The 20087-nt window shown below is 38.6% G+C and overlaps 3 long non-coding RNA genes across 14 annotated transcripts; all 3 read left to right on the forward strand.

Moving 5' to 3' along the window:
- Positions 1–6001: 6001 nt before the first annotated feature.
- Positions 6002–8667, forward strand: LOC149379264 (uncharacterized). 9 transcript variants are annotated; one of them, XR_016294107.1, is made up of 10 exons: positions 6002–6235; positions 6438–6494; positions 6614–6894; positions 6980–7081; positions 7154–7271; positions 7475–7545; positions 7630–7728; positions 7811–7878; positions 8307–8450; positions 8543–8667. It is a non-coding gene; the product is annotated as an uncharacterized LOC149379264 (long non-coding RNA). The 9 variants fall into 9 exon arrangements; XR_016294103.1 differs by having other exon boundaries at positions 6614–6629; positions 6741–7081; XR_016294102.1 differs by having other exon boundaries at positions 6614–6629; positions 6782–7081.
- A 2-nt stretch (positions 8668–8669) lies between these two features.
- Positions 8670–19696, forward strand: LOC149379265 (uncharacterized). Of its 4 annotated transcripts, XR_016294099.1 has the most exons (12): positions 8670–9096; positions 9404–9566; positions 9658–10432; positions 10580–10648; positions 11077–11220; positions 11313–11876; positions 12183–12345; positions 12437–13000; positions 17915–18050; positions 18130–18216; positions 18358–18813; positions 18905–19696. It is a non-coding gene; the product is annotated as an uncharacterized LOC149379265 (long non-coding RNA). The 4 variants fall into 4 exon arrangements; XR_016294098.1 differs by lacking the exons at positions 17915–18050; positions 18130–18216; positions 18358–18813; positions 18905–19696 and adding exons at positions 13404–13717; positions 13811–14303 and having other exon boundaries at positions 9658–10205; positions 10308–10432; XR_016294097.1 differs by lacking the exons at positions 17915–18050; positions 18130–18216; positions 18358–18813; positions 18905–19696 and adding exons at positions 13404–13717; positions 13811–14303.
- LOC149379266 (uncharacterized) lies at positions 15301–17154 on the forward strand. Its single transcript, XR_016294110.1, has 7 exons — positions 15301–15545; positions 15750–15795; positions 15908–16103; positions 16254–16376; positions 16561–16662; positions 16750–16852; positions 17056–17154. It is a non-coding gene; the product is annotated as an uncharacterized LOC149379266 (long non-coding RNA).
- Positions 19697–20087: the final 391 nt, after the last annotated feature.

Consider the following 20087-nt stretch of genomic DNA (forward strand, 5'->3'; position numbering starts at 1 on the left):
CTTTAAAAAAAAAGTTGAATATCATAACTTGTAAAAAAAAAAAAAAAAAAAAAACTTCTAAAATAACCTGTCAATAAAAACAAACTTGTTTAAACCTTGTCAAAAAGTTCAATTAAGTAGTAAAAAACAAACTTGTTTAAAACTTGTCAAAAAAAAGTTCAATAAACTTGTTAAAAAAACTTTTTAAAAATAACTTGTAAAAAAAACTAACTTGTAAAAAATCTTGTCAAAAAAACAAACATACTTGAAAAATAACTTTTTTAAAAAAAAGTTCAATTAACTAGTTAAAAAAACTTTTTTTAAATAACTTATAACAAAAAATGTAAACATGTTTACCTATATGCACACTGTGGGACATTTTGATCGACGAGCCACGTCGGGTTAGTGAACTTAATTTCACCGTGCTCACTCTCTCGGTAAGAGTGGGGATGGTTCTTGAAGAAACCACCTATGACCACAATCCTAGCAAATGCTCGAGTCCAAGTATGAATAATAAACATTTTAACAATGTTAAGTAACCCTTATAATTTAATTAACCACAAATAAGGGTAATAATTGTGAATAACATAACATTTTACGTACCTCCATCATCTCTGTGAAGTCTTTTTGATTATTCGATGACTGCATGAGATCCTTTCGGCAATCGAGGACGGTAATGGTCCAGGCCTCGATGTCGATCCGAAATGTGAACCAATGAAGGTTCTAGAAGTTCACGACGAACAGGATCTCGCGAGCACCATCCTAAGGCAAAAAATCGGTGTCCCTATACCTAGTCATCGGGGTAATAGTTGCCCTCATGTCCCAATCCACGGGTTCGGGCTCTGCCCCCAGCTCGATGGCCTTCTTGGTGTTCACTTCTTCCTTTGTGAATTGGTCGTACACGTGTTGGACTCACCGACAATCCATGATTCGGACGTCTTGCCGATATCCGTCGAGAGCTCGTTGGCGAGCCCGAATCATGTGAATTATAGCATCAATATGCCGAGACATAATAAACATATAGCATTATTTTAAATTAATAGGGAATGCAAAATATAATAAATAACGTACCGAATCATGTAGCCATCTGGTTTCTGTCGATATCGTGTCGAAGAAATTCGTGTCTCCGTCGCACGTCTTCAGGCGAGTAGACTCCATGAACTTGCCGTCCCACTTCTTTGTCCGCAACCACATAACGAAATTATTAAACTCCTTTAGCCTCGTGTCCTTCAACGGGCTGAACTTGGGGATCGGCTTTTCTGAATACTTGAGCCTCGTCGGATCAGTGAAATCGGTCCAACGCGATGACTTCTGTCGCACTTGCCGATCTGGACGTGGCGGAGTAAGTTGTGCCTTGTCGCTTTTCCTTTTAAGCGGAGTTGTGAGCCAGCGTTGCTTATCCAAAATGTCTTCTCTACGAGGACTCGACGAAGACGTCGACAACCTCGGCGAAGTCATCGGCCTGATCTCCGATCGCTTCGACGACTCGCGATGCGTAGAAGACGGCTTCTTCGACGACTCGCGATGCGAAGAAGACAGCTCGTGCGATGAAGACGCCGGCTTTTGACCAGCCGTCGAAGGAGGAGGAGGAGGGGTCCGGCATCTACGACGACCATCAGCTTGGGTCGTGAGAATCTCACCCCCAGGCAAGCCCGTTTGGTCCTCGAACAAAATGTTAAGCCTCTTCCACATATCAAGCTGCAAGTCAAAGTAACAAAATATGTCACGAAATTTAAACTTGTCACAAAAACTATAAATAAAATATAAATTTAACCCTAAACTCTAAAACGCTAAATTATATTTAAACTTAACTCTTAAACGTTAAATTAAATTTAATATGAAATTTAAACTTAACTCTAAAACGTTAAATTAAATTTAAGCTTAACTCTAAAACGTTAAATTAAAGATGAGTGATTCTCCGAGTCCGACTATGATTCTGATTCTAAACCATAACAACGGAGGCTCTCCAGTCTTTGCTTTGGGGCATCAAAGATGAGTGAAGTTCCTCATTTTTTCGTAGTAGTTGAAAGAAAAGCTCTAATATGTACATGAATGATTCTAATATGTTTATATTATATTGGGCAAATAATGATTCTAAAACGTTAAATTAAAGTTAAACTAAAATGAAATTTAAACTTAACTTTAAAACGTTAAATTATATTTAAACTTAACTCTAAAATGAAATTTAAACTTAAACATAACTTGATTTAAATCTAACCTGGCTTTGTCTGATGCGCGCGATTCTACGCCCGCTCGTGCTAAGAGCGTGTAAGACCATCCCTTGTGATTGCATCAGTTGTTCTTGGGATGCTCGCATTTCTTCCCACATTTCCCGTGTTAGGACAAAGGGCTCGGGAATGTCGGCGCGAGGGGTCGGTGTGGGCCTCGATCCCATTGCGGGAGTGGTCGGTGTGGGCCTCGATCCCATTGCGGGAGTGGTCGGACTACCAAGACGAACACCGGGAGTGTCTGACACGTGTTCGTCGTCGGAGTCTCTGACGATGACATCTTCTGCAACAGTCGCGACTCGATCTATTTCTTCTTCGATATCTCGCGGCTCTGTCGTGTCTTCTCCCTCGACGTCTATGGGATACACACATTTGCTCGTCTGTGTCTCGAGGAGAGTGAAAAATTCTCTCTGCTGCCCTTGGTCTCAGCATTTGAAGAACACCCACCTACAAAACCAAAAACAATTATTAATATTCCAAAATAATGTAAAATACATTTAATAAACGTTAAATAATAAAAAGTTACCGTTTTTTTATTCAGGACGGCCTCGATGTCTTTGCCCATGATGACCACATTACTAGACCACGAGCGCATCTTGGGTACACGAATCCCCTCATCCCGATCTCTGGGATAGCCTCGTACGCCCAGTAATGAAGGGTATGAAGATTACCCGTCAATGTGTACTTGGCCTCTTTATGTGCCATGTCCGGCTTGTCCTTCAACTTCTTCTGCAGCGTCTCGTGATAATGCCTTAGGTTCACCGAGAGGCTGGAATACGTCTCCACCCAACTCAAATTTCCCCAAGGCATCTTGAAGAAGAAGGGGAGGTCTTCTACGATGTATAGAAATTTCTGGCACCTTTCCTCGATGACTTTGTTGGCCGATTGTCCCAGAAGATACCCATACACAAATACGAGCAGCCCGAGCTTGAACGCGTCGTCATGGCTCTGACATATGGTGAACGCGTTGATCAACGCGCTCAACTTGCTTCCGAAGACGCCGTTCAAGTAGTCTGTGATCAGTCGGTCGCTGTTTCGCTCGTCTTGTTCGGCTTTAGTGGGACCGTCTTCATAACTCATCCCCGAGATGAGTGCGTACTCGAGGCGTCCAAATCTTACTCGTTTGCCTCCGATATCAAAATGTATCTCCCCCCGTACCGTCGCCTCGATCTTCTTCTGAAGCAAAATATGTATGAGGACCGGTGAGAAAACGAGCTCGCTCTCCGAAAAAAATTGCTCGAACGGAGTCTTGAGGATTCGATCTTTTATCCCGAGCTCATCGAATCTCCTTCGTACAAGCTTCATGATCCCCGTCCCACCGTAGGTGATACGACTCGGGAATGAGACGTTGTATATGTAGTTCAAATTGTCCTAAAAAAACGACAAAATTAGGTCAGAATCATATTTCATCGTATGGCATCGTACAGACTCGTATATCATCGTATGGAAATTTTTTTTTAAAAAAAAACTATCATACAGCATTGTACAACATCGTACAGCATCGTACGACATTGTATGGCATCGTACGACATCGTATGGTATCGTACGACAATTTTTTTTAAAAAAAATTAACCCATTGTACACCATCGTATCACATCGTATCGCATCGTACAGATCTATGAATTTCATCGTACAACATCGTACGATGCATGATTCTCATCGTATTTCAGCCCCCAATTTTTAACCATAACTTTCTAAATCCGATAAAAAAAAAACAGCTCAAATAACCACAAATCAGATAAATCCTAAGTGCTAATACCTATTATGACTATTTTCGATGAGATTTAACAAGAAATTAGTTGAAAAACTCACCTTTTTCGCCGTTTTGAGAGCTCGGGATTTCTTAGCATCACCGCCGCCGGAGATTGAAGCTTGTTTATCGTACGCAATCGTAGTATATCGTATTGAATCGTACAGAGTCGTAGAATATTGCATGGAATCTTACGAGAATTTTTTTTTAGTTAGAGAGATGAGTTTAGCGAGTGAGAGAGAGAGTAAGAGGGAAAGTTTTCAAATATTAATCACAAGGGCATATTTGTCCATTTTGGGTCCAAAAATCTATTTTCGGATATTTTAAAACATTAGGGTCTACACTTGATATTTAATGTTTTATTAAATCCAATTAATGAAATTTCTCAAAACAAAATACATGTCTCCGATTTGGCAAACGATTCCATGATTCAAATCCGATGATGAATAACTGGAAAAAATCTGGAATTAACAAACACATAAGAACAAAATTTTATGAAACCAATGACAATTTTGAAAGTATGAGAAATATGAGCTATTTCCCTAAAATAAATACATAGGTAGACTATAATTTAAAAGTTCTAATTGTTTATATCTTTCTATTTATCCTCACCCCTTTCTCACCCAACGATCTCGAATGATTCTCCGAAACCCATTACATTTTGAACAAGGATTGAAATCTCGCGCGAGATGGGGGTATCTCGCGCGAGATCTCGTTTCTCGCAGTGACGCGAGAGAGAGATAATATATCTCGAACAATATGTTAAATTTCGCATATTCTCGCGCTGTCCGTGCGAGTTGATCAAAATCTCGTGACAAGAAATAAAAAAAAGTAAAATAATCACGTTAAAAAAGTTTAAACGGTATTTGGACCATCTATTTCAGCGGACCTATTTACAATTTGAAGCTATAGAGTTCCCTTCTTTATTTATAATGCCCAAAACTAAAATAACTCAGTTTACACAAACGATGTGAGACTTTTTTTCTCCACAAACTGCAAAATGAATGTGTCAGATACAAGTTTCATCCTTGGATAATGATGTGATGTCATTCAAGTGTATTCTCTTTGCGTGTAGTGTTATTGATTGCTTTTATCTCACAATTTTTTATTCCAATTTCGCTGTGGCTCACGTGTACATTTCTCTACAGCCAAACTCAAACCACATACGAAATTATATATATATATATATATATATATATATATATATATATATGCCAAAAAGCTGTACACAAATATTAATGTGTAAACAAAACAAATATACATATATCTAATATGAAATGTATTATTAACTTTATTAATATACATATATCTAATATATATATATATATATATATATTAATTTGTAATACCTTTTAAAACAATTATTAAGTTTTAGTATATATATGAACTATGATTATGAATGAAAACCCCGTGCGAAACTTTTTTGTTTAAATTTATGTTTTATCTATGTACGCATGAAAATTAAAAAATATTTTTTCAAATTGTATTTCTTGTTTAAATACTCCGTGAAATACTTTTTTTTAGATATATCCCGCGGAATGCGATTTACCGCACGGTACGAGATACCCCGAACATTCATCAAATACCGCGGAATACCACGGTACGAGACGAGATACCCTCGGGGTTGTTTGGTAGTTAACTCAAAAAAATTTTGTTTTCTATTTTCTAATTTCTGTAGTTGTACTGAAAAATTATTTTGCAGTTGTTTTCAAAAAGCTGTTTGGTACAGTTTTCATTTTTGTTTTTGAGAAAGTGAAAAAACTGAAAAAAGTTTGGTACAGTTTTTATTTTTGTTTTTGAAAAAATGAAAAGAGAAGATGAGGAAAAAGAGGAGAGAAGAGAAGAAATTTTTTTCCAAAAACACCTTTTACGTGTTTTCAGTTTTCTTTACTTTTTTACAAAACAACTTCAAAATTTTTTAAATTTTTTTTCCGAAAACACCTTTTCAAACACATTTTCCAGTTTTGTTTCCTATTTTGACTTCTTGAAAACTCAAAAACTGAGTTGATAACCAAACATACCCCTCAAATTTTGAAGTATGGAACGACCGCGAGATTTGCGATATTTCAGTCCTTCATTTTGAAATCCCAATCGCTTTCGAATCTCCCACTCGCCGACGCTATAAATCACGCGCCACCCATCTCTGGTCGAAACCCTAGCGCTCTGGTTTTCCATCACGATGCCGGTACTCTCTTCGACCACCGCGAACCAGATCCGCTTCCTGTTTCAGAGTCTCGGCGATGCAAATGCCGATTCCGTGTTCCGAGAGCTCTCTCAGGTCAGAATCTTGATTACGAAGCGTTTCCTTTTCTTACAAGTTTTCAAGGAAAACTGGCATCGTAATTCATTCCCATGTGTGCCGATATAATCATTTTCTGTATTTATGGAAAATAAATTCTTTGTTTATGTCGTGGATAGTTTTCGGTGAAATTTGACTTTTTTGGATCTGGTATACGGATTTTTTTGTTTTGGGGCTTCAGCGGCGGTGATCGGGGCTAAAAGCGCTGGTGGAGAGCGCGATTCTCCGTGGAAAATCGGTAGGGCCGGTAGGAGAGTTTTCGGTTGTAACCGGGAATTTGAATACTCTCACTTTCGTTCTTCAGCTTCTTCTTTTTCTTCGGTACATTACTTTGATCATTGTTTTTTTTTTTTTTAGATGAAAGCCGATGTGGGTGAGTATCACAAGATATGCGACACGTTCCAACGTGGGACTTATTTTGTGCGTCAAATACTCTTGGAAAAATATCAGGAGTCACGACATTGTTGTCTTTCCTCTCCAACAGATCTGGCCAAATCACAAGAGTGTAATTTTCAATGTAAACAGGAAATCATCCAAGAACAAATCAAAAGAGTTCTGTTGGAGCGCCTGATCGTCAACCAGCCTCAAACGCTTCATTTTACTTGCTTCCTTCTACACTTGTTTGCTGAGTCAAATCAGTTTAGTATTATTATACTCAGTAAATTCTGGTCACTAAACTGCTGTTTCTCTTTGCATTTAAAGGGTATGTGTAATTTTCAGCAGGAAATCATCAAAGAACAAATCACAAGACTTCTTTTGGAGTGCCTGATCTTCAACCGGCCTCATCCCTGGGGTCTTTTCATAACACACATCGAGCTAATCAAGGTTCGTTCTTTAAACACCCTTCATTTTTCTTGCTTTCTTGTTTTAAGTAAATTCTGATTGGTTTTTTTGTAGCTAAAAATGAAACAGAATCCTAGATACAACTTTTGAACCGGGGTTCATCAGATCCGCGTCGGAAATCGAGAAGCTTGTTGAGTCGGTGTTGAGATCATGTGCAGGTCTGAAGCCTTCTGTAAGTCTGATTAAATCAACCTCATTTGCTTGTTTTAAGTTACATGAAGTCTATTTGGATGATTCCCTTAGACCTCATGTGGCTTTATGAACGGATACCAAACAACCTTTATTGTATGTCGGACAAACTTCAAAGTTATCAACTTCTGAAGCATCTGCTGTTTAAAAAGTAAGCCAATAATCCTCTTTTCATTTTAACCACAGGGCATTTGTTCTGCGGTAAGGAAGAGAGGCTTTGAATCTGACTGAGGCAGAGGTCACAATCCCAAGAGCACGTGGGGATATATATGTATATTTTTATTTAACTCTATCAGATTTCTCAAATTCCCAGATTAAAGAGGATTTTCGTTGGTTAACAGTTTGATTACATACAGCCACCAAGTACCGTTAGCGCTTCTTCAATGCTTTCTTCTTCATCCCCTGGTTTTGTCCGTCCTGCTCAATTACTGCATCGCAGAGTAAATTTTAAAAATCTTCTCTCTGTTCCGCTTCTTGCATTCTATCTTTCTTGGAGACATTGCTTACATAAACGTTAAACAGGATTTGGTGCTGATCTGGACATCAAAACCTTAGTTGCTGCTGGTGAGAAGAGAGTAACTCCAAATGAGGTACTTGGTTATATTACATTTTACGTATCCTATAACATTGACTGTATTCTGTGTGGGTTCATGGTCTGTAACATGTTAAAATACATAGCCTTTTATAGCTTATGGTGTTCCGACTTTTTCGGCACTAGTTAATCTCAGCCATAACAAGTGTGTTAAACTAGGTATGAGTAGAGACTGTGCATGTGGGAATATTGTGTGGCAAAACATGTGACTAGCTAGTACTAGTCCATTATGGGTTGCCTGTTTTATTATTTATCAATAATTTTTCCTGATGCGAGCAACTCATAACCATTTGGTGTGTGTAGAGGTGCTTACCACTGAGCTATCATGGGATCACTTAACTTGAAAAGAAAATCATTATGTTAATATTTTGTAACAGATGTCTATCAATGTAATTTTATTTTATTTTGCATGTATTTTATGTACAGGCTCCAACATTTGAAGTTCAGGCAAGATATCATTTATCATTAATGATGTTTCAATCACCTACATTGGAGTTATAATCTGCCTGATAGGTTTATCTTTCTTGGAAGGAATCAAGTTGCTGGCTCGTATCATCCGTTATTATTGAGGTGTGTTTCTTTGCCCATTTTATAAAAAGAGAAAATTTGGAAAATCTTCTACACAGGTTAAAATCTTTGTACCTCGACTTTTCTCTTTGCAGGCTTATCTCAAGGGACAAATGATTGTAGTCAGTACCATTTACTTCAATGGTATAAATATACATGACCCGCCAAAGTCCTACGGTTGAGACCTTATTGTTTCGCGAAAGACAACGATCTAGACCGGTTGAGACCCATGATCTTGACTTGATTAATACGCAAAATACCAACGATCGAGACCCGATTGACCCTATTACAAAGACCCATTAAAGAGACCCGATTGATATGCGAAAGACTCACGATTGTGACCCGATTGACCCACTATTGAGAGCTGGTTGCCTGTGGATGACCCACATCAAGACTCGATCGAACTATGAAAGTCCTATCGAGAATCGATATACTCGTGAAAGACCCGAGATCGAGGTTTGATTGACCCGCGGCATAGTCTCGATCGAAACACAATTCACTTACTAAAGATCCACTATAGAGACCCGATTGACGCGCGAAAGTCTTACGACCGAGATTGGATTGACCCTATTTCGAAGAACTGTTAACACGACCCGATTGACTCGTAGAAGAGTTGCTGCTGCTGAGAAGAGAGATAACTCCAAATGAGGTACTTGGTTACATTACATTTTACGTATCGTATAACTTTGACTGTTTTCTGTGTGGGTTCATGTTCTGTAACATGTTACATTACATAGCCTTTTATAACTAATGGTGTTCAGACTTTTTCGGCACTAGTTAATTTCAGCCATAACATGTGTGTTAAACTAGGTATGAGTAGAGACTCTGCATGTGGGAATATTGTGTGGCAAAACATGTGGCTAACTAGTACTAGTCCAATTATGGGTTGCCTATTTCATTATTTATCAATAATTATTCATGATGCGAGCTAACTCACAACCATTTCGTGTGCATAGAGGTGCTTACCACTTAGCTATGGTGGGATCTGAAGTTCAAGCAAGATATCATTTATCATTAAGGATATTTCAATCACCAACATAGGAGTTATAATTTGCCTGATAGGTTTATCTTTCTTGGAAGGAATCAAGTTGCTGGCTCGTATCATCCGTTATTATTGAGGTGTGTTCTTTGCCCATTTTATAAAAAGAGAAAATTTGGAAAATCTTCTACACTGGTGAAAATCTTTGTACCTCGATTTTTCTCTTTGCAGGCTTATCTCAAGGGACAAATGATTGTAGTCAGTACCATTTACTTCAATGGTATAAATATACATGACCCGCCAAAGTCCTACGGTTGAGACCTTATTGTTTCGCGAAAGACAACGATCTAGACCGGATTGACCCGCTATAGACCCATGATCTTGACTTGATTAATACGCAAAATACCAACGATCGAGACCCGATTGACCCTATTACAAAGACCCATTAAAGAGACCCGATTGATATGCGAAAGACTCACGATTGTGACCCGATTGACCCACTATTGAGAGCTGGTTGCCTGTGGATGACCCACATCAAGACTCGATCGAACTATGAAAGTCCTATCGAGAATCGATATACTCGTGAAAGACCCGAGATCGAGTTTTGAATGACCTGCGGAAGAGTCTCGATTGAAACACAATTCACTTACTAAAGATCCACTGTAGAAACCCAATTGACGCGCGAAAGTCTTACGACCGAGATCGGATTGACCCTATTTCGAAGAACTGTTAACGCGACCCAATTGACTCGTAGAAGAATTGCTTACCACTGAGCTATGGTGGGATCACTGAATATGAAAAGAAAAGCATTATGTTAATTTTTTGTAACTGATGTCTATCAATGTAATTTTTTTTTTTGTGTGCATGTATTCTATGTACAGGCTTCAACATGTGATGCTCAGGCAAGATATCATTCATCATTAATAATATTTCAATCCCCAATATCCAAGGAGTTCAATGAAATATTTAAGGAGCAATATTGTCGATTGTTCGCGTTCATGAAAAGGTTTAATTTTCTGATTTGTAAATGTCTTTTAGCTTTTGAGTTGAAACCTGGAGTTATGATTTGCCTGACACATTTATCTATCTTGGAGCATACTCTGCATTAATGTGTACTTATCTTGGAGATATTGCTTACATAAACGTTAAACAGGATTTGGTGCTGATCTGGACATCAAAACCTTAGTTGCTGCTGGTGAGAAGAGAGTTAACTCCAAATGAGGTACTTGGTTATATTACATTTTACGTATCCTATAACATTGACTGTATTCTGTGTGGGTTCATGGTCTGTAACATGTTAAAATACATAGCCTTTTATAGCTTATGGTGTTCCGACTTTTTCGGCACTAGTTAATCTCAGCCATAACAAGTGTGTTAAACTAGGTATGAGTAGAGACTGTGCATGTGGGAATATTGTGTGGCAAAACATGTGACTAGCTAGTACTAGTCCATTATGGGTTGCCTGTTTTATTATTTATCAATAATTTTTCCTGATGCGAGCAACTCATAACCATTTGGTGTGTGTAGAGGTGCTTACCACTGAGCTATCATGGGATCACTTAACTTGAAAAGAAAATCATTATGTTAATATTTTGTAACAGATGTCTATCAATGTAATTTTATTTTATTTTGCATGTATTTTATGTACAGGCTCCAACATTTGAAGTTCAGGCAAGATATCATTTATCATTAATGATGTTTCAATCACCTACATTGGAGTTATAATCTGCCTGATAGGTTTATCTTTCTTGGAAGGAATCAAGTTGCTGGCTCGTATCATCCGTTATTATTGAGGTGTGTTTCTTTGCCCATTTTATAAAAAGAGAAAATTTGGAAAATCTTCTACACAGGTTAAAATCTTTTTACCTCGACTTTTCTCTTTGCAGGCTTATCTCAAAGGACAAATGATTGTAGTCAGTACCATTTACTTCAATGATATAAATATACATGACCCACCAAAGTCCTACGGTTGAGACCTTATTGTTTCGCGAAAGACAACGATCTAGACCGGATTGACCCGCTATAGACCCATGATCTTGACTTGATTAATATGCAAAATACCAACGATCGAGACCCGATTGACCCTATTACAAAGACCCATTTAAGAGACCCGATTGATATGCGAAAGACTCACGATTGTGACCCGATTGACCCACTATTGAGAGCTGGTTGCCTGTGGATGACCCACATCAAGACTCGATCGAACTATGAAATTCCTATCGAGAATCGATATGCTAGTGAAAGACCCGAGATCGAGGTTTGATTGACCCGCGGAAGAGTCTCGATCGAAACACAATTTACTTACTTAAGATCCACTATAGAGACCCGATTGACGCGCGAAAGTCTTACGACCGAGATCGGATTGACCCTATTTCGAAAAACTGTTAACGCGACCCAATTGACTCGTAGAAGAGTTGCTGCTGCTGAGAAGAGAGTTAACTCCAAATGAGGTACTTTGTTTCATTACATTTTACGTATCCTATAACATTGGCTGTATTCTGTGTGGGTTCATGGTCTGTAACATGGTACATTACATAGCCTTTTATAACTTATGGTGTTCAGACTTTTTCGGCACTATTTAATTTCAGCCATAACAAGTGTTTTAAACTAGGTACGAGTAGAGACTCTGCATGTGGGAATATTGTGTGGCAAAACATGTGGCTAGCTAGTACGGTCCAATTATGGGTTGCCTATTTCATTATTTATCAATAATTATTCATGATGCGAGCGAACTCACAACCATTTCGTGTGTGTAGAGGTGCTTACCACTGAGCTATGGTGGGATCTGAAGTTCAGGCAAGGTATCATTTATCAGTAATGATATTTCAATCACCAACATAGGAGTTATAATTTGACTGATAGGTTTATCTTTCTTGGAAGGAATCAAGTTGCTGACTCGTATCATCCGTTATTATTGAGGTGTGTTCTTTGCCCATTTTATAAAAAGAGAAAATTTGGAAAAGCTTCTACACTGGTTAAAATCTTTGTACTTGTATTTTTCTCTTTGCAGGCTTATCTCAAGGGACAAATGATTGTAGTCAGTACCATTTACTTCAATGGTATAAATATACATGACCCGCCAAAGTCCTACGGTTGAGACCTTATTGTTTCGCTAAAGACAATGATCTAGACCGGATTGACCCGCTGTAGACCCATGATCTTGACTTGATTAATACGCAAAATACCAACGATCGAGACCCGATTGACCCTATTACAAAGATCCATTAACGAGACCCGATTGATATACGAAAGACTCACGATTGTGACCCGATTGACCCACTATTGAGAGCTGGTTGCCTGCGGATGACCCACATCAAGACTCGATCGAACTATGAAAGTCCTATCGAGAATCGATATGCTCGTGAAAGACCCGAGATCGAGGTTTGATTGACCCGCGGAAGAGTCTCGATCGAAACACAATTTACTTACTAAAGATCCACTATAGAGACGCGATTGACGCGCGAAAGTCTTACAACCGAGATCGGATTGACCCTATTTCGAAGAACTGTTAACGCGACCCAATTGACTCGTAGAAGAGTTGCTGCTGCTGAGAAGAGAGTTAACTCCAAATGAGGTACTTGGTTACATTACATTTTACGTATCCTATAACATTGGCTGTATTCTGTGTGGGTTCGTGGTCTGTAACATGTTAGATTACATAGCCTTTTATAACTTATGGTGTTCAGACTTTTTCGGCACTATTTAATTTCAGCCATAACAAGAGTGTTAAACTAGGTATGAGTAGAGACTCTGCATGTGGGAATATTGTGTGGCAAAACATGTGGCTAGCTAGTACTAGTCCAGTTATGGGTTGCCTATTTCATTATTTATCAATAATTATTCATGATGCGAGTGAACTCACAACCATTTCGTGTGTGTAGAGGTTCTTACCACTGAGCATTATGTTAATTTTTGTAACTGATGTCTATCAATGTAATTTGTTTTTTTTTTTTTTTGTGCATGTATTCTATGTACAGGCTTCAACATCTGAAGCTCAGGCAAGATATCATTTATCATGAATAATATTTCAATCACCAACATTGTAGCCATATCCAAGGAGTTCAATGAAATATTTAAGGAGCAATATTGTCGATTGGTCGCGTTCATGAAATGGTTTGATTTTCTGATTTGTAAATGTCTTTTAGCTTTTGAGCTAAAACCTGTAGTTAAAAATTGCCTGACACATTTATCTATTTTGGAGCATACTCTGCATTAATTTGGGTACCTGTCTAGTGAAGTTAATAATTGGAAGGAAACAAGTTGTTGGCTCTCATCATCGGCGATTATTGAGGTGGGCTTCTTTGCCCATTTATAAAAACAGAAAAATTGGAAATTCTTCTACATTGTGGATAAAATCTTTGTACCTCGATTTTTCTCTTTGCAGGCTTATCTCAAGGGACTAATGATTATAGTCGTACCATTTACTTTAATGGTATAAATATATATGACCCGCCCAAGAGCTACGGTTGGGGACCTGATTGTTCGCGAAAGACTAACGATGTAGACCGGATTGACCCACTATAGACCCATGATCTTGACCCGATTAATACGCAAAATACCAACGATCGATCCTGCTTTAGACCCATGATCTTGACCAGATTTATACGCAAAATACCAACAATCGAGACCTGATTGACCCTATTACAAAGACTCGTTAACGAGACCCAATTGATCTGTGAAAGACTAACGATTATGACCCGATTGACCCACTACTGAGAGGTGGTTGCATGCGGATGACCCACATCAAGACCCGATCGACCTGTGAAAGACTTATAATCGAGATCGAGGTTTGATTTTCTGATTTGTAAATGTCTTTTAGCTTTTGAGCTAAAACCTGAAGTTAAAATTTGCCTGAAACGTTTATCTATCTTGTAGCATAGTCTATTAATTTGGGTACCTGTCTAGTGAAGTTCGTAATTGAAAGGAATCAAGTTGCTGGCTCGTACCATCCGTTATTATTGAGGTGTGTTTCTTTGCCCATTTTATGAAAAGAGAAAATTTGAAAATCTTCTACACTGGTTAAAATCTTTGAACCTTGATTTTTCTCTTTGCAGGCTTATCTCAAGGGACAAATGATTGTAGTCAGTACCATTTACTACAATTATATAAATATATATGACCCACCAAAGTCCAAGGGTTGAGATCTTATTGTTTCGCGAAAGACAAACGATCTAAACCGGATTGACCCGCTATAGACCCATGATCTTGATCTGATTAATACGCAAAATACCAATGATTGAGAGACGATTGACCCTATTACAAAGAACCATTAACGAGACCCAATTGACCCGATTTACCCACTATTGAGAGTTGGTTGCATGTGGATGACCAACATCAAGACTCGATCGAACTGTGAAAGACCTATTATCGAGAATCGATATACTCGTGAAGGACCCGAGATCGAGGTTTGATTGACCCGCGGAAGAGTATCGATTGAAACGCGATTTACTTAACAAAGATCAACTATAGAGGCGCGTGAAAATCTTACAATTGAGATCGGATTGACCGGCAAAAGAATGTGATTGGATTGACTTGCAAATGACCAAAGATGGAGATTAGATATACTAGGAAAAGACCCACTATTAAGATTCAAATTGACCCGCGAAAGACTTGTTTGAGAGCTAATTGATTAGAGAGAAAATCCAATATCGAGACCTAATTAACCCAAACAAGACATACGAGCAAGCTGAATGATGCATGAAAGACACACGATCGACATCTGATTGACTCGCGCAATAATTATTATTGAAAATCAATCAACCGGATAAAGACCAAGACGGATGTATGAATAACTTGTGAAAGACCAATTGAGACTCGATTGATCCGCGAAACACATACGCGGTCCTGTTGACTCATAGAAGAGTTAGACTGAGAGGTAACTAAACCACAAAAGATTCATTACTGTGACCTAATTGACCTCTATAAGACCCAAGATTTTGATTCGATTGACCAACAAAAGACTCGATTGACTAACGTAAAAACCCATTACTAAGTCGATTGGCCAAAAAAACTGCCACGACTAAAACCTGATTTTATCGACCACCGCGAACCAGATCCGTTTCCTGTTTCAGAGTCTCGGCGATGCGAATGCCGATTCCGTGTTCCGAGAGCTCTCTAAGGTCAGTATCTTGATTACGAAGCGTTTCCTTTTCTTATAAGTTTTCAAGAAAAACTAGCATTGTAATTCATTCCCATGTGTGCCGATATAATTATTTTCTGTATTTATGGAAAATAAATTCTTTGTTTATTTCGTGGATAGTTTTCGGTGAAATTTGACTTTTTTTGGTTCTGGTATACGGATTTTTTTTGTTTCGGGGCTTCAGCGGCGGTGATCGGGGCTGGTAGAGCGCGATTCTCCGTAGAAAATCGGTAGGGCCGGTAGGAGAGTTTTCAGTTTTAACCGGGAATTTGAAAAGTCAACTTTCTTTCTTCAGCTTCTTCTTTTTCGTCGGTACATTACTTTGATCTTTTTTTTTTTCAGATGAAAGCCGACATGGATGAGTATCACAATATATGCGAAATTTTCCAGCGTGGGATTTATTTTGTGCTTCAAATACTCTTGTAAAAAAATCAGGAGTCACGACATTGTTGTCCTTCCTCTCCAACAGATCTGGCCACCGAATTTGTCGTTTCTCGCGGAAATAAAACAGAAATTTCTCCTCCCTGAAAATGAAGCGGTAGTCGTTAGTTACAATTACTTTTACTCAACTCCCTTGCATTTTACATCGGCTTATTTCTTTTATTTAATATATATGTACATGTTGGTCCTTATGGTCTAATAATACCTTTTTGTGCGTGTCCATTTGATTTCCATTTGAAATTGGAAGAAACTCAGTCAGCTTCATGCTTGAATGGCTCACGGACTGTCCACCCAAACAGTCTTGCTGGCTTGGTTCTTAATCGGTGCTGCTTAAGATATCTTCCAGGCTTTGATATTCAAACTTGACACGGTACCTTTCCCTCAACGCTGTTGCTAATCAACTCCGCTACCCAAACACTCATACCCACTACTCTTTCTTCCTTCTACACTTGTTTGCTGAGTCAAATCAGTTTAGTATTATTATACTCGGTAAATTCTTGTCACTAAACTACGGTTTCTCTTTTCATTTAAAGGGTATGTGTAATTTTCTGCAGGAAATCATCCAAGAACAAATCACAAGACTTCTGTTGGAGTGCCTGATCGTCAACCGTCCTCATCCCTGGGGTCTTTTCATAACACACATCGAGCTAATCAAGGTTCGTTCTTTAAAAACCCTTCATTTTTCTTGCTTTCTTGTTTTAAGTAAATTCTGATTGGTTTTTTGTAGCTAAAAATGTAAACAGAATCCTAGATACAACTTTTGAACCGGGGTTCATCAGATCCGCGTCGGAAATCGAGAAGCTTGTTGAGTCGGTGTTGAGATCTTGTGCAGGTCTGAAGCCTTCTGTAAGTCTGATTAAATCAACCTCATTTGCTTGTTTTAAGTTACATGAAGTCTATTTGGATGATTCCCTTAGACCTCGTGTGGCTTTATGAACGGATACCAAACAACCTTTATTGTATGTCGGACAAACTTCAAAGTTATCAACTTCTGAAGCATCTGCTGTTTAAAAAGTAAGCCAATAATCCTCTTTTCATTTTAACCACAGGGCATTTGTTCTGCGGTAAGGAAGAGAGGTTTTGAATCTGACTGAGGCAGAGGTCACAATCCCAAGAGCACGTGGGGATATATATATATATATATATATATATATATATATATATATGTATATTTTTATTTATCTCTATCAGATTTTTCAAATTCCCAGATTAAAGAGGATTTTCGTTGGTTAACAGTTTGATTACATACAGCCACCAAGTACCGTTAGCGCTTCTTCAATGCTTTCTTCTTCATCCCCTGGTTTTGTCCGTCCTGCTCAATTACTGCATCGCAGAGTAAATTTTAAAATTTTCTCTCTGTTCCGCTTCTTGCATTCTATCTTTCTTGGAGACATTGCTTACATAAACGTTAAACAGGATTTGGTGCAGATCTGGACATCAAAACCTTAGGTGCTGCTGCTGAGAAGAGAGTAACTCCAAATGAGGTACTTGGTTATATTACACTTTACGTATCCTATAACATTGACTGTATTCTGTGTGGGTTCATGGTCTGTAACATGTTACATTACATAGCCTTTTATAGCTTATGGTGTTCCGACTTTTTCGGCACTAGTTAATTTCAGCCATAACAAGTGTGTTAAACTAGGTATGAGTAGAGACTCTGCATGTGGTAATATTGTGTGGCAAAACATGTGACTAGCTAGTACTAGTCCATTATGGGTTGCCTGTTTTATTATTTATCAATAATTTTTCATGATGCGAGCAACTCACAACCATTTGGTGTGTGTAGAGGTGCTTACCACTGAGCTATCATGGGATTACTTAACTTGAAAAGAAAATCATTATGTTAATATTTTGTAACAGATGTCTATCAATGTAATTTTTTTTTTGCATGTATTCTATGTACAGGCTCCAACATTTGAAGTTTAGGCAAGATATCATTTATCATTAATAATATTTCAATCACCAACATTGGAGCCATATCCAAGGAGCTCAATGAAATATTTAAGGAGCAATATTGTCCATTGTTCGCGTTCATGAAAAGGTTTGATTTTCTTATTTGTAAAGGTCTTTAAGCTTGGAGTTAAAATTTGTCTGACATGTTTATCCATCTTGGAGCTTAGTCTGCATTAATTTGTGGGTACCTCTCTAGCGAAGATTTTAATTGGAAAGAATCAAGTTGGTGGCTCGTATCATCCGTCAATATTAAGGTGTGTTTTTTTGCCCATTTTATTTTTTTTAAAAGAAACAGCGGACTTTATTAAAATCACGGCAAAGCCGGAGAACAAGAACAAAAGTTAGGAAAGAGAACCCGAAACAAAAACTAAAGCCCTGGAAAACTTAAATTACAGCGAACTAGAGACCAATCCCTAGCCAAGTCCGCTAAAGAGAAGGACTTGAACTCGTTACAAGAAGAAAAGATCCATAGAGCGATACAATGGTTTAAGCTGTCGATCAAGGCATTCAGGTTCCAAGGCTCGTCTTTGAGGATGGACTTATTCCGAGTGTTCCAAATACACCACAGACCTGCCAAAACCCGGTCTTAGCAGCTGCAATCCTTTTGGAGCTAAACCCTGATGAACCGTGTAGCTGAACAGCTCCTCAACAGAGGTTGGGCGTTCATGAAAAGGTTTGATTTTCTGATTTGTAAATGTCTTTTAGCTTTTGAGTTAAAACCTGGAGTTAAAATTTGCCTGACACGTTGATCTATCTTGGAGCATAGTCTGCATTAATTTGGGTACCTGTCTAGCGAAGTTTTTAATTGTAAGGAATCAAGTTGCTGGCTCGTATCATCCGTGAATATTAAGGTGTGTTTTTTTGCCCACTTTATAAAAGAGAAAATTTGGAAAATCTTCTACACTGGTTAAAATCTTTGTACCTTGGTTTTTATTTTTGCAGGCTTATATCAAGAGACTAATGATTGTAGTCAGTACCATTTACTTCAATGGTATAAATATATATGACCCGCCAAAGTCCTACGGTTGAGACCTTATTGTTTCGCGAAAGACAAACGATCGAGACTGGATTGTCCCGCAATAGACTCACGATCTTGACCCGATTAATACACAAAATTCCAAAGATCGAGACCCGATTGACCCTATTACGAAGACCCGTTAACGAGACCCGATTGATCTGCGAAAGACTCGCGATTGACCCGCAATAGACACGATCTTGATCTGATTATACGCAAAATTCCAAATATCGAGACCCGATTGACCGTATTACAAAGACCCATTAACGAGACCCGATTGATCTGCGAAAGACTCAAGATTGACCCGCAATAGACGCACGATCTTGACCCGATTGATACGTAAAATTCCAAATATCGAGACCCGATTGACCCTATTACAAAGACCCGTTAACGATACACGATTGATCTGCGAAAGACTCACGATTGACCCGCAATAGACGCACGATCTTGACCCGATTGATATGTAAAATTCCAAATATCGACACCCGATTGACCCTATTACAAAGACCCGTTAACGAGACACGATTGATCTGCGAAAGACTCACGATTGACCCGCAATAGACTCACGATCTTGACCTGACTAATACGCAAAATTCCAAATATCGAGACCCGATTGACCCTATTACAAAGACCCGTTAACGAGACCCGATTGATCAGCGAAAGACTCACGATTGTGACGCAATAGACCCACGGTCTTGACCCGATTAATACGCAAAATTTCAAATATTGAGGCCCGATTGACCCTATTACAAAGACTTGTTAACGAGACCCGATTGATCTGCGAAAGACTCACTATTGACCCGCAATAGACTCACGATCTTGACTCGATTAATGCGCAAAATTCCAAATATCGAGACCCGATTGACCCTATTACAAAGATCCATTAACGAGACCCGATTGATATACGAAAGACTCACGATTGTGACCCGATTTACCCACTATTGAGAGCTGGTTGCCTGCGGATGACCCACATCAAGACTCGATCGAACTATGAAAGTCCTATCGAGAATCGATATGCTCGTGAAAGACCCGAGATCGAGGTTTGATTGACCCGCGGAAGAGTCTCGATCGAAACACAATTTACTTACTAAAGATCCACTATAGAGACGC

Source organism: Urtica dioica, chromosome 12 (genome assembly GCF_054948205.1).
Source record: "Urtica dioica subsp. dioica isolate 48M chromosome 12, U.dioica_male_clone48M_v1_H2, whole genome shotgun sequence".
NCBI classification, from domain to species: Eukaryota; Viridiplantae; Streptophyta; class Magnoliopsida; order Rosales; family Urticaceae; genus Urtica; species Urtica dioica.